Consider the following 14936-nt stretch of genomic DNA (forward strand, 5'->3'; position numbering starts at 1 on the left):
AGGCTGACTTAGCCCGATGGAAACCAATGTTCATTTCGTGGCTGGGAAGAATCCATGCGGTTAAAATATCTCTCCTCCCTAAGCTTCTATACCTCTTCCTGGCGCTTCCCATTGTGCTCGAGGGAGATTTCTTCTGACGCATTAAAACGTTGATGTTGCACTTCATCTGGCAAGGGGGCCGTGCGCGGTTCTCCTTTGCTACGCTGCGCCTCACGAGGAAGTAGTTGCACTATAAGGCAGCGCAACTCCGGGTGTTGGTAGAATGGACTCAGCCTATGTTGGAGAAACATTGGCTACACATGGACAGGAGTGTAGCGGGGAGAACGATCTGAGACTTAGTCTGGAAACCCAAAGGCGACAGACCTAAAAACGCTTACATTAGTACCCCCACTAGCACTACCCTGAAGGTCTGGGACTCTGTCTCTGGTGACGAACGCTGGACGACGTTCCCTTCTCCCTTCACGCCGATACACTTTAATCCTGCCTTCCCTCCAGCGGCGCTTGAGGGACCCTTCGATGCCTGGAGGGAGGGGGGCTGCCTGGCGCTCACACACTTATTCCACGGTTCTGCGCCGCTTACTTTTGATAACTGTATGCGGGACTATGGGATCCATCTGACCGAGCGATACCGCCATGCCCAACTCCTCCTCTGGGCACTGTCCCCTACGGTTAGAGACGCGGCTACTAGACCGCTCACTTCCTTTCAGGCCTTCCTCTCTAGAACCTCTGCCATGCGGGGTGTTATCTCGTTCATCTATAACCTCCTTCTTTCGATGGCCAGAGCCCCCCGACCTCGCTACATGGGCCTGTAGGAAGAGTTACTCGGCCGAGATATATCCGACGAGGAGTGGTCCCGCCTGTGGGTAGACATAGCTAAACACAACCATTCGGTGGAGCTCCGTGAGGCGCACCTCAAAACAATGATGGACTGGTACCTTTACCTAAACTGCGACAGATATTTCCTGGCTCCTCTGATAGGTGTTGGAGGGGGTGCGGCCTGCTGGGTGACTTCCGTCACATTTGGTGGGACTGCCCCGTTATTCTTCCCTACTGGGAAGAGATCCTGTCCCATATCAAGGAGGTGTTGGGTTACCCGGTCTCGGACTCGATGGCCCATATTTTGTTGGGGCTTCGGGACCCAGATCTCACTCTCCAGACCAAAGCAGACAAAAAGATACTGTGGTTATGTGTGGGAGCGGCCAAGCTCACTCGGGCCGCAGCGTGGAAGAAGAACGAAGCTCCTGCAATTTCTTTGTGGAATGCTAGGCTGTGGAAACTGTTGAGTATGGAGAGAATGGCTGATATCTTCAGGGATGACTTTAAGAACTTCACATTCCGCTGGGGTCCCCTGGTTCGCTTTCTATCCACAGGTCTTCCCTCAGCAGTCTGTCCACCCAGCGTACGAGCTCTCCATCTATTTCAAGTGTGAATGTTGGTCCCTCGGACGATTATTTCTGTGCGGACATTGCTTCCACCACTAGGCGAGGGAGAAGGGACATGGGGCTGGGAGGGGGGAAGGGGGGTTGGTTTTGGTTCATGTGACAGCCTGACAAGTTAGTGTGACGGAATTCCACCATCACGGGTTGCGGGCTCACCGAGTTCCGCGGCTATCTGCACTTGCAATGTCACCGCTCCTCCCGGACCGTGTTCTAGTTGTTCACCTGAAAGAGACATGGCCCCTGCTAAGCTTCCAATGCACTCTGTTGGCTTTCGGCCTTCTTACGGCCTGGGTACCTATTACCTCCCTTGGACTAGGTGTTATATATGGCCTGCCTTGCTTGGCTGCCCCCTGCGTGGGAAGTTGTGCGGGACTGTCGCATGTCTTTTTTCATTTTTGTTGCCAAAAATTTCATAAAAACTACTTTGACAAAAAAAAAGCAGTTGCATTTTTGTTCGGTTCCCAGTCCGTCCCTGCTTTGTACCCCTGACGAGGCACCGAAGCATTTTCAGTGGATTGGTAACATATTGGTTCTTGAATATGGACTATCATTCTTTGCCATAGTCTTGTGAAAGTTTAAGGGCCTCATTTACAAAGAATTGGCGTAGTGCAGCTCTGAAAATCATTTTGCTGCACTTCCCTACTCCAATTCGAAAGGGCAGGAATGCACTGTATTTGCAAGATACAGTACATTGGGCAGGAATGCACTGTACTTTCAGCCAGTGCCAGAGCACAATTTGCAACTGAGTGCCAGCGCAGGCACCCTTGCAAGGGTTTCTGTGTTGTTGGCATGATTGTTTTTGTGTAGGAAGGGGCACTTTCTTGTACAAAAACATTGACAAGAGTTGTTTTCCTTAAAAATGCAGCACACTTGGAAAGAGGAAAACGCGAGAACGTAAACATTTCTCCTTGTTACACCTGCTCTTGGGAGGCGTTCGTTTTTGGCGCTGCCACAGATTGATGTGATGTTGTAAATATGGGGAAGTGTAAAAATCCATGGGTGTTGAGTGGGAACACCCACAGCAATGCCCATTAAAGGCCTCCTTGATGTAGAGCACTGATACTCATAGTATGGCCCGTGGGCCACCAGCGGCACGACACGCCTTCACTGGCAGCCCGCGGACCTTGCATTGCAGTTTCCACGGCTGGCAGTAAACACAGAAGATAACCGCAGGAGCATACATAGTGAATACGTATTAAATAGGTATTCACTACGTATGCTCCTGCGGCCATATTCTGTGTTTACTGCCCACCTCTGTGAGGTAAGGGCACCCTCAGAAAGCTTCCCAAAAGGCCCTTTAAAAGTCAGGTGTAAGCGCTTTCCCAGCTGTCTTTTAAAAGGGTGTTTTGAGAAGCTTCCTGTTTGGACTGATAGACACACAGAGACAGATAGAAGCGACGGACAGAGGCAGAGACTCAGAGACAGATGGAGACAAATACAGATAGAGACACAAAGACAGATACAGACAGAAACAGACAGAGCCAGACAGAGATAGAGACAGGGACAGACAGAGATAGAGAGAGGGACAGACAGAGATAGAGACAGGGACAGACAGAGACAGGGACAGACAGGGACATATAGAGACAGAGACAGAGAGAGACATGGACAGATAGAGACAGAGCCAGATAGAGACAGAGTCAGATAGGGACAGAGGCAGAGATAGACAGAGACAGGGACAGATAGAGAGAGAGATAGAGACAGATAGAGACCGGTAGAGGCAGATACAGGCAGAGGCAGAGACATGTAGAGGCAGAGACAGGTAGAGACAGGGACAGACAGAGGCAGATAGAGGCAAAGACAGAGGCAGAGACTGACAGAGACAGGGACAGCGACAGACAGACAGATAGAGGCAGAGACAGATAGAGGCAGTGACAGACTGAGACAGACTGAGACAGACAGAGATGGAGACAAAGATCAAGACAGGGACAGATGGAGGCAGAGACAGGGACACACAGATAGAGACAGAGACAGACAGAGAGAGATGGAGAGGGGGGCAAAGGGAGGGAGACAGACAGAGGGAGACAGAGGGAGGGAACGGAGGGAGACAGACAGAGGAAGACAGACAGGAGGAGACAGAAGAAGACATAGGGAGACAGACAGAGACAGACAGAGGGAGACAGACAAAGGGAGACAGAGAGAGAGAGGGAGGGAGACAGAGAGAGAGAGCGAGAGAGAGAGAGAGAGAGAGGGAGGCATATAGACAGAGGGAGACGGGTGCAGGGAGACACAGGAAGGGAGACAGACACAGGGAGACAGAGGAAGGGAGACAGACAGAGGGAGGGAGGAGGGAGTCAGACAGAGGGAGGCAGTCAGATGGAGAGATAGGGAGGGAGACAGAGAGAGAGGGAGGGAGACAGACAGAGGGAGATGGATGCTGGGAAACAGAGGTAAGGAGACAGACAGAGGGGGGCAGAGGGAGTGGAACAGAGAGAGGGAGACAGAGGCAGGGAGACAGAGTGAGGGTGACAGAGGGAGCGAGACAGAGGAGGGAGAGAGGGAGGAAGAGGAAGGGAGGGAGACAGAGGGAAGGAGAGAGGGACAGAGAGGGAGGGAAGGAGACAGAGGAAGACAGAGAGAGAGAGAGAGAGAGAGAGGGAAAGAAAGATAGATAGAGAGAGAGAGAGAGAGAGAGAGAGAGAGAGAGATGTGTGTATGCCAGGTCTAGTGGCTCAGTGGACGCTGCAGGGGACTGGGTTCAACCTCATGGTCCCCTGTTTTTTTTGCTCTAGCCCACCCCCACTCCCCCAATGACCCCGCCCTCACCGGTGTGGCCCTCGGCCACAAACCACACTGTAAATTGGCCTCCGAGAGAAAGTTTGAGAGTACCCATGATGTAGAGTAATGCGAGGCACCACAACCTTACTCCATATCTATGAGACCATGCGCAGCCACGCAGGGAGGCTTTGAATCGCCTCATAGATATGATTGATAAAAAGTGATGCTCCGGCAGTGGAGGCCTCTTGTACACGAGGGCCTAGGTGTATGTTTTTGTTAGGCTTGCATAATCACGTAACCCTTCAAAATGAATGTAGGAAAGCATCTTCTTTTTACAATTTGGTGCAATGATTACTGCAGGATCCTAGAAGGCAGAAGATGGCATAAAAATAAACAATGCATAAAAAAATAATTCCTACCCACTAACTCGGTAACACAAATTATTCACAACACTCGGCTTCTTGGCCCAGGGGAATTGAGTAAAAGTAGTCTGCTCTTTATACTGCTTGTTTTTTTTGGCTAAATAACTCACTCACAGCGAGACAGAGCTTACTTCAACATCAGAAGACCGAGTCTACAAACATCAAAATGCAATATGTCTCCAGCAAGGTACTGTGTTCAAGGCCAGTCACGACTGTTTGAAATACAGTAGGAAGCAATATGCCTTGACCTGCTGCCTACTAAAAACAACGAAAACGAAACACGAATAAAAAGGAGAGGGATTTACCTTTTAAGTATTACACATTTGCACTATTTTGCAAGCCTCTGGTTAAACATTTAATCTCCCATGATTGGAGATAAGGCCTGAAATGTACTCTATCTTGTGTCAATGTATCACCTTAAGACATCAGGGTATGGAAATGACATGCTGAGAGATACTATCAACATCCCAATTCATGCCTTCTATATTACTTGGCATGCTTTACCACAGTTGTGCCTTTTCTTGAAATATGTGCCCCACATAAAAGCCCTACACAGTTCATATTGCAAAAATAACATCGCTGTTTTCCCTCCATTCACTCTTTCTCTGACAGGCTGGCAACATGAGTACTTCCGGGGTTTCATTTCAGCACAGTGTGTGGCTAAAATAACAACGAATCTGCAGAGATCTCAACCCCTTTCGTCATGTGTAATAAATTCCATTCCATTGTGCCCCTAATTTCATCAACTGATAAAAGTCAACATCTAACATGCACCAGGACGGGCTCCCACAAGGGAAACAGCCTCGCGCTGACACATTCTCTCTGTCACCTTCAATTGTCTGCCATAAAAAGGACAGTTCCATACGATATGGATCATTCGCTTCAAATCTGCACAACTCATTTATGGCAAACACAACTAGCGGAGCATGGGAACTGCTGAATTGGTTTTCATTACAGTAGCTCATCGGCTCCAGAGTACAATGGTTATGTTCGTCGGTGGCTCTCCATACAGAGCACTTCTAATGAGCAGTGTAGGAGGGGGAGCGCCAGTCATGCATGTGAGGTACTTGCCAGCTCGAGAAGCGAATGCCAGCACATTTCTATAGCATTCTGTGAGCTTTTGAATACAGATTGTCATTGCACTCGGGTACCACAAACATGTGCAGCACGACAAGCACATGCAACCAATTCAACTAACAGCCAAAATAATATAACACACACTCGTACACAATTGGCTCTCTTTATCAAAATTTCTGAAGTCGACACGTCGTAGGTGTCCGTCTTCAATTTCTATAGGTTGTTAGACATTTCGAGATTTTAAGAAACCCAGAGTTTGTCCTGAAGTATATAGAAGTAATTGATTTCCTTTAAGACTCCAACTCTTCAACACTTATATTTGTGGCGTGTCCATAGTGCAGGTCAGCATTCTGCAGGAGTAAATATGGCAGAATTGTGCATTTGTGTATTTTTGTTCCTCAGGTGGAAAATAACCTTCCTTACCAGCTCTTGAAGATATGTTAGTGTAGAGGAGATTTTCATACCTACTTGAACACTTACTGATACAACGTAAGTGCTGTTGTGTCTTGGGCCCTGGGCCCACATGCTGGACAAGTAACCACACAACGCACTGTAGTCGGTTATGGGAATGGGCCCAGGGCACGTGCACCTGGCCCCTTTTATTAGCAGGGTCACCTGATCAGTGATGCCTTTGAAGGGTGGGTGTTACTATGGGTGTATTACACAGGCAGAACACTAGAACGTGTCCAGCAGGACACTACATCCCTCCCAAACTTTACTGAAAAAAAGTCTAACCTATAAGGAAAACAAATAAGCAATGCACAGCACCAACTGAGTCTCTTGAGGCCTTCTACCAGGCAGCACTGGAGCTTTGGACCGCATGGTCAGGATGCTTTAGTCCACCTTGGCGATGTAGTTCAAACTGGCCTGGTCTTGCGGTGTGGAAGTCTATTTATATAGTTATACTATCAGTGCATCTGGAACGGTGGTGAAGTACACTTTAGAGATCTTGCAGGCTCTCAGGTTCCAGTGGATGACAAACTTACAGCTATTGAGGAGGACTTTGGGGGACAAGACCCTTCCTTGTAGGCGACATACTTTATGATCTTTCCAGTTCCCAATAATCGAGCAGCTTCAGACTTGCCTTTCTTGCCTGTACTCCTCTCTCACTGGGGGTTCCTGGAGTGCCTTCCTGTTGGGCTGCTATGGGACCGTTTGGACTGTGCGAGCTTCGTGTATGCCGCGTGTTAGAAATGGGTTCTCTGGTTGGCTAAGGCTTGCGCCAAAGCCAGGCAGAGACCACCACTCTAGTCAGGGACAGGGAATTACACGCCAAAGATAACCCCTGCTCACCACCTTGGTAGCTTGGCACGATCAGTCAGGCTTATCCCGGAGGCCATGTGTAAAGCATTTGCACGCCACACAGTAACAACATCCCCCAACAAGGGCTGCAGCTCGGCGCTGCATAGCCCCCGGGCTCTCCCTCTCTTTTGGGGAAAGTTTTTAGGATAAAGTGCTCACAGGGCGCAGAGGACAGCAAAAGGTCCGGGGTCCTGGAAAAGAATAAGTACCAGCAACAATGTCCTCAAAGATGAAGAAGGGCAATGCAGGGCCCAGGGAGGCAGCCCTCATGGTAGCCCCCCTGGGCCCCAGCAGCAGCACGCCCTGGCAGGAACAGCACCACAGAACTGGACATTTTCATGGGGTCACACCCCAATATTTAGACTACATTTCCCTTTGTGTAAAAGTGCAGGGCATGGGGATACCAGTCAGAACTGGTTTAGGGGGGATTTGGAGCACTTTGTTTTGCCCAGCTCCTCTCCCCTTTGTCTGGTGGTGGCTCAGTAATCAGACACACCACAGGGGGCGGAGCCAGCATTGTGGAGGGAAGGCACAGCCCTATTCAGGTCCCAGGTGCAACTCCTCCCTCCCATCTGAATGCACATCTCTCTATTAATCATTTGGCTGACTCACCCTGTCTCCTGGAGCCACCCACACCTCTTAGCTCCTGTCAATCACAAGCCAGACATGCAATTCATATCAGGCTGGCAGACACACAGCACACAGAAATGCCAACTTCTAAAAGTGGCATTTCTCTACCAGTCACCATAAATCTGCGTGCACCATTGCGCAGCATTTATTCTCACAAATTCATACATACTAAACTCACCCTTGCACTCCTCTCATACCAGAAATTACCATGGACACACACAACCCTCAATGCATTCCTATGGGAGGGTAGGCCAATCTCACCACACACACTCAGAGCGCGCACGCACTTTACACTGGGCCACAGTGCTAAAGTGCCCCGAGGCCTAAATTCACCAATACCAGGTTACATAAAAAGGCTAGGAGAGTGTGAAAAGTTTCTGGGTGAACCTGCCAAAAGGGCCAAGTCCAACACCGCACGAATGCAGCGCTGAGGAACTGCCAACAGGACCACAGCCGAGTCACTCATGTAGCCGCAGAGGGTGGTGTCTCAGTCTAGGTGTTCTTGCTGTCAGGACTCAGGTTCTACGCCTTCCTCCAATGGTCTTTTGGTGACCAGTCTTCATATGTGATCTCCATCCTTCCCGTGCCTGTCGTGTACCTGCTACCTACGCATCTCTCCTATTCGGATTCCCCTCTCACAGGAACACCGCTGAGGTCCTTGTTCCTGGATTGCCACGTGACCCTGTGGGCTGTGCAGGCCTTTTGTAGGATGCACTGAGGGGTAGCTGCAGAACTCCCAACAGGGCCACAGCCAAGCCTTGTGTAACCCCAAGGATGGATATTCCAATGGTCGGGTATCCTCTACTTCAGCAGGCTTCAGGTTGACGGGGGTACACAGAAGGTTCCTGGGTGGCTAGCCTCATTGAACTCAGGTTGTCTGGAGTGTTGGGATCCACTCTGGTGGTGGATGCTCCTTTGACGTCCTTGGTGATGATGCACCTGGATGACAATGACGAACACAGTCATTTTCCTTCAGTTGGGCAACAGGCGGCAATCTCTTGCCTTGGTGGACCTCGTGGAGTTAGGAGGACTAGCCTTGTGGCCACTTGCAGTTGTCTTCTGGCAGGTGCACTTGCTAGGCATGGTGCTATTGATGCCAAGCAGCCAGTGACAGGTGAGAGGATAGTCTAACTGCGAAGCGTGGGGCCTGGACGCAGATCACGCTTGCTAGTGGCTTACGGTTGGCCCTCCAAAGAAGCTGTCTCCAGTGACATCTCTGCACCCCAGTGGCTGGCTTGAGCTGATGAACACCTTCCCCAATGCTGGCACGAGTCCTCTGTCCTGTCACTCTTCTCTGTTCCTCCTTGCGTGCCTGTGGTGGTTGTCTGCCCTGTGGCATTGTGCCACTGTTCTCTCTTCCTTCGTGGAGTGGCGTCTTGCCACTCTCTTTTCCTTCTTCCAACTAGGTCCTCACTTGGATGTGGGTTCTGCCACCTGTCTCATGTTTGCGCCACATGGACACCTTGCTGGTCGCCTCCAGTTCCTGGGACTCTGTTTATTTGCTGCAGACCTGTCATAGGTGTGTCCTGTAGGTAGGACTTGCTTCTTCCTCTTAAGGACTTTCGTGGGCACCATCCCCTCCTTAGGGATTTCCGTAGTGGTCCTCTGCCAGGATGTCAGGTTACCTCTTCTCTCAAGGGTGTCATGCTTGCGCCTTGAGCTTGCAACGTCATGGTTCCTGCTCATGCCTCCATGCAGGAATGCTCGGTGGGGTCAGTCACTTCGCGTGATGTGCTCCCTGCTTGCAGTGCAAATGTTGCGTCCCGCCACATGTCACCCGTCGTCGGAGCTCATGTTGCGGTGGCAGCTTGCCACGTGGAGTGTGCGACTCTCCTCTTGTCTGTCTTAGGCTGCCGGCGACTCTGTCTTGAGGCAGTGTGAGAGAGGACACTGTGCTGTCTTTAGCCCTAGGTCCACACGCTGGACAAGTAACCACAGAACGCACTGTAGTTGGGTACTGGAATGGGCCGAGGGCACATAGGCCCGGCCCCTTTTATTAGCAGGGTTACCTGACCGGTGACGCCTGTGATGGGTGTATTACACAAAAGGGGGTGGTGATAGATGGAGCATCTGAAGCAATGAAACACTCACACCCAGTCAAAAGATCTGGGTTTGATCCATCACCGTTCTTTAGCCCACTCTGCCACCCCAGTTCAGATATGGCTATATGCAAATCAGTCTGACCCTGTGCCTCATGGGAACACTCCAGCCCGAACTGCCAAGCCATGCCTTCCCTGGACCGGAAACAGGCTTCCGGGGACCGGTTTCTGGCATTACAGCCGTCTTCAGCCCGGCTTGCTTGAATCCAGTGGCAAAGTGAGCAAGGGACTCACGTCTGAGCATACCCTGCCACACTTATGGCAGCCAAAGCGGTACAAAAGGGGGTGGTGATAGACGGAGCATCTGAACCAATCAAACACTCACACCCAGTCAAAAGATCTGGGTTTGATCCATCACCGTTCTTTAGCCCACTCTGCCACCCCAGTTCAGATATGGCTATATGCAAATCAGTCTAACCCTGTGCCTCATGGGAACACTCCAGTCTGAACTGCCAAGCCATGCCTTCCCTGGACCGGAAACAAGCTTCCGAGGACCGGTTTCTGGCATTACAGCCGTCTTCAGCCCGGCTTGCTTTAATCCAGTGGCAAAGTGAGCAAGGGACTCACGTCTGAGCATACCCTGCCACACTTATGGCGGCCAAAGCGGTACAAAAGGGGGTGGTGATAGACGGAGCATCTGAACCAATCAAACACTCACACCCAGTCAAAAGATCTGGGTTTGATCCATCACCGTTCTTTAGCCCACTCTGCCACCCCAGTTCAGATATGGCTATATGCAAATCAGTCTGACCCTGTGCCTCATGGGAACAGTCCAGCCCGAACTGCCAAGCCATGCCTTCCCTGGACCGGAAACAAGCTTCCGAGGACCGGTTACTGGCATTACAGCCGTCTTCAGCCCGGCTTGCTTGAATCCAGTGGCAAAGTGAGCAAGGGACTCATGTCTGAGCATACCCTGCCACACTTATGGCGGCCAAAGCGGTACAAAAGGGGGTGGTGATAGACGATGCATTTGAACCAATCAAACACTCACACCCAGTCAAAAGATCTGGGTTTGATCCATCACCGTTCTTTAGCCCACTCTGCCACCCCAGTTCAGATATGGCTATATGCAAATCAGTCTGACCCTGTGCCTCATGAGAACAGTCCAGCCCGAACTGCCAAGCCATGCCTTCCCTGGACCGGAAACAAGCTTCCGAGGACCGGTTTCTGGCATTACAGCCGTCTTCAGCCCGGCTTGCTTGAATCCAGTGGCAAAGTGAGCAAGGGACTCACGTCTGAGCATACCTTGCCACACTTATGGCGGCCAAAGCGGTACAAAAGGGGGTGGTGATAGACGGAGCATCTGAACCAATCAAACACTCACACCCTGTCAAAAGATCTGGGTTTGATCCATCACCGTTCTTTAGCCCACTCTGCCACCCCAGTTCAGATATGGCTATATGCAAATCAGTCTGACCCTGTGCCTCATGGGAACAGTGAGTGTTTGTATTGTCAACGCTCCGTCCATCACCACCTTTGGTTTTTCTTTGTTTGCCCTAAGTTGGCAGGGTATGCTCAGACGTGAGTCCCTTGCTCACTTTGCCACTGGAGTCAAGCAAGCCCGGCTAAAGACGGCTGTATTGCCAGAAACCGGTCCTGGGAAGCTTGATTCCGGTCCAGGGAAGACATGGCTTGGCAGTTCGGGCTGGACTATTCCCATGAGGCACAGGGTCAGACTGATTTGCATATGGCCATGTCTGAACTGGGGTGGCGGAGTGAGCTAAAGAACGGTGATGGATTAAACCCAGATCAGTTGACTGGGGGTGAGTGTTTGTATTGTCAACGCTCCGTTTATCACCACCTTTGGTTTTTCCCTGGGTGTATTACACAGGCAGAACACTAGAACGTGTCCAGCAGAACACTACAAGTATGTTGTTTAGCTGAATAGAGGTTACAAGCAGTTTTATCAGACAGGTTAACTCACAAAAAGAATGGAGCAAAAAGGATGTCATGTTGCAAGAGAGATGTAGTGTGCCTTGCGTCCTCCAACTAGCCTTTCAACTGCCTACCACACAAATTCAACTCCATCATTCCCATTCTACCAGTTCATCATCATGTTCCTTATTCCATATCATACCATGTTCATGCGTTCCGTACATTCTCATCCACACAAAACCTAATACCACACTCTTGCCTTTCTAGCAACACAAATCTACATAGGAAACGTGTTAATGACAAATAAATTCTAAGACAAAACATATTCCCTATACTTTGCTGACATTGCCTTGCTTTTCATTCTCTTTCTCAATAAGGGTTGTGGCACAAATGATTAATGACCATACTTGTAGAAACCCTTGCTGGCATAACAACCTCATCACCCTTACTTCATCATCCACAAATGAACCGGAACCCAATTGCTACCTCAAATAGGAACATCAAACTCAAGAAAAGCATTCACTACAGTCACCTGCCCACTGAAAATAGACACTCTAATCAGGTTCAACACAGTTGCCCCTTCTATTTTCACAGTACCATTCAGTGTCCCAATAAATACTTCTATTGTCAATGCACATCTCGGGAGATACACCAAAAAATGTGACCTTGTGAATTGATGACCATTATCCAAAGCCAAGTATTCAGTGAGGCCTTCCCTGCACAAAAGTATACCTTCTGAAATTTATCACCACATCCGTGGTTACAATTTCAACTCTTTTCACCTCTAGGCACTAGTGGGCCGATTACGATGTTGGTCGTAAAGCCTCTGACCTTAGGTCGATTTTAATTCCGACAGGCTGAGTATGATACAGCCGGTCGGAAGTGAAACTGGTCAGTCATTCCGGCAGGCTTCCAAAGGGCTCAAGAAGCACGTCGGCCAGTCGGAACCAGCCCGTAATACAAATGAATGGTGGTTGAGCCGTCTGGATTACCATGCACGGTTTCCGACAAGGTTTCCATCAGGGCTGGCACTAGGGCAGTGCGATCGGTGCCACCGCACCTGGTGCTGACTTGGGGAGGGGGCGTAATTTTCCCAAGTATGTTATCATTTTAAGAGCACCTGCTGCCGCATCCTGGCCTCCAGCAATTTTGATGCATCCATTAAAATGTCAAGGGAACTCCAGTGAATAATCATCTTCCTGGAAAGAGATGGGAGGTTTGTCTAGTGTAGGTTTTGACTCGTCCTAAGGCAGCACAGAGGGTTAAATTGCCTGCTGCTAAGAAGGGGTATTATGCAGATAACAAAGTGCATAAAATGTAAATAGGTCAGTGGGTTACCGCTTTGGTAAGATAGCTCAATTTGTTACTTGTCGTTCATAAGTCAAAATTCTAATATAGAACATTGAGCCATGGACATCTTAAGGATTTTGGGGGCCCTGGGTCAAACGTATTTTGGGGGCCCTTGTTTGGATTAGGTTAGAATTTATTTACCAATTGCAGCTTTTTCGGGGTCTATCCTGCCAGGTCACAGACAGTTCATAGTCGCACTTGTCCAAATTGTAAATGCATTTACAGCTAAGATATTGAGATACACCAGCAGCTCACTAATATTACTGCAAATAGTTTCTGTGAAATAAAATCTGTGACTTCCTCCCATTTCTAATATGTGAGATCCTGTTTTAATCTCAAAGAAACTTATTTGATGGATGTTGCATGAAATGTAAACACAATATTTTATGCAAACTATCTGCAGCCGCCGCTCACACATCACACACATTAAAAATAAATTAACTAAAAACAGTATTTACAACAAGCTAAAAATGATTAAAGGTCATCAGGGCAAGCTTCTCTACAGAACAGAGCTGCCTCTATCAGGGGGCCCCCTAAAAGCCTGGGGCCCTGGGCCAGGACTCACTTTGCCCATGCCTTAAAACATCTCTGCATTGAGCTATTAGCTGTCAACATAGAGCTGCATGCAAACTGCAAGGTATATGTTAAAGCTATATGTTCTTTTGCTCAGTCTTTCATTATCCTAAAAGGGTTCATTTGGTTAGAAAACAATTCTTATTATTAATGAGAACCCCTAACAATGATGTTATGTTTTACATTCTGAATTTGTGCTTTACCAGAATAAGGACTCTTAAACTATATTGCCTACCAGTTTCGATGACATGTCACTCCTACACCACACCTTGCAATACTGTCTGATGTAACATTTCCTATCTACTGATTTACACACATATGATTGTCTCTATGTGTGGTGTAAAGTTCCCTGACACCTCACACTAGTATGAGTGGTGCTATAAAACTAAATGAATCTAAGAGACAATGGTTCAGAGACTTGAGGGAACAATGTTAAAGGGTGCTGGTGAAGAATCTGTGGCAAAGGAGGACATTGGGTGGTTCCAAAATACATTGTCGCACAGGGCACCACCAGTGTTAAGTCCGGCCCTGGTTTCCATGCCAGCCTTTCAAAGATGAAAACCCTATCTGAAAGCGTGTTTGGGGGTCCCTAGCAGGGCCTCCTTCCCCTTGCAGCCTCCTACCCCCCAGTTAAACCCTGCACCTTGTGGCAGACACCTTGAGATGCCAGATCCACAATGGTATCCCACCTGGTATGGAGACGGTTGGCACTATTCTCAGCTCTCGGGGCATTAACCGCTCAGGTGAGGGAAGGAAGCAATTCCTTTTTTGTTAAATAACCCTCACACACTCTAGTAGAGTCATACTTCATCATCGGGTTCATCCTGACTTCTAACGGTCAGGGTGGGCTCGACCATATTTCAGGGAGCACTTATGAGAAGTAGGCCAGGGGATTTACAGATTAAAAATCCTCCTCTCACTCCAGGTATCTCTTTATACGCAGAGTCGTAGGGGATACTAAAAATGAAAAAAAGTGGTTCATAAGGAGGTAATGGTCCTATGATTCTAATGTCAACATATTTCAGCCCTTTTAAAAAGCCCATAGGGTTCCTGGATTTTCTTCAGGGCAAATGGATTTCCCTTCCAGGTTCTTATAGTAGGTACTATCCTATATTTCAATATGGAGTGCAGAATGCTGCACTCATAAGGTCCGGTAAGTAGAATACTTATCTCTCATCTGGTACCATATGGTTTCATTTCCACCTGTAAAAGAAACATTAATGAGTTTCATCACATGTATCCAACTTGGGCTGCACTTATATCACCCATATATCACATTCGGAATGGGTGCTATAGTGTGCTTTCATCCAACATGCTTTGTGTGGTTGTAACCAAAACGAGCTTTCTGGGTATAATGCTGTCCCAGGTTGTTACTATTATTGAGTGGTGATGCCATTCACATCTCACCACCCATATCGTGGAATCAGATAAAATTGGTGTGGTGTTTCGATACC

The sequence above is a fragment of the Lissotriton helveticus genome, chromosome 2_1, assembly GCF_964261635.1.
Source record: "Lissotriton helveticus chromosome 2_1, aLisHel1.1, whole genome shotgun sequence".
Taxonomy (NCBI): domain Eukaryota; kingdom Metazoa; phylum Chordata; class Amphibia; order Caudata; family Salamandridae; genus Lissotriton; species Lissotriton helveticus.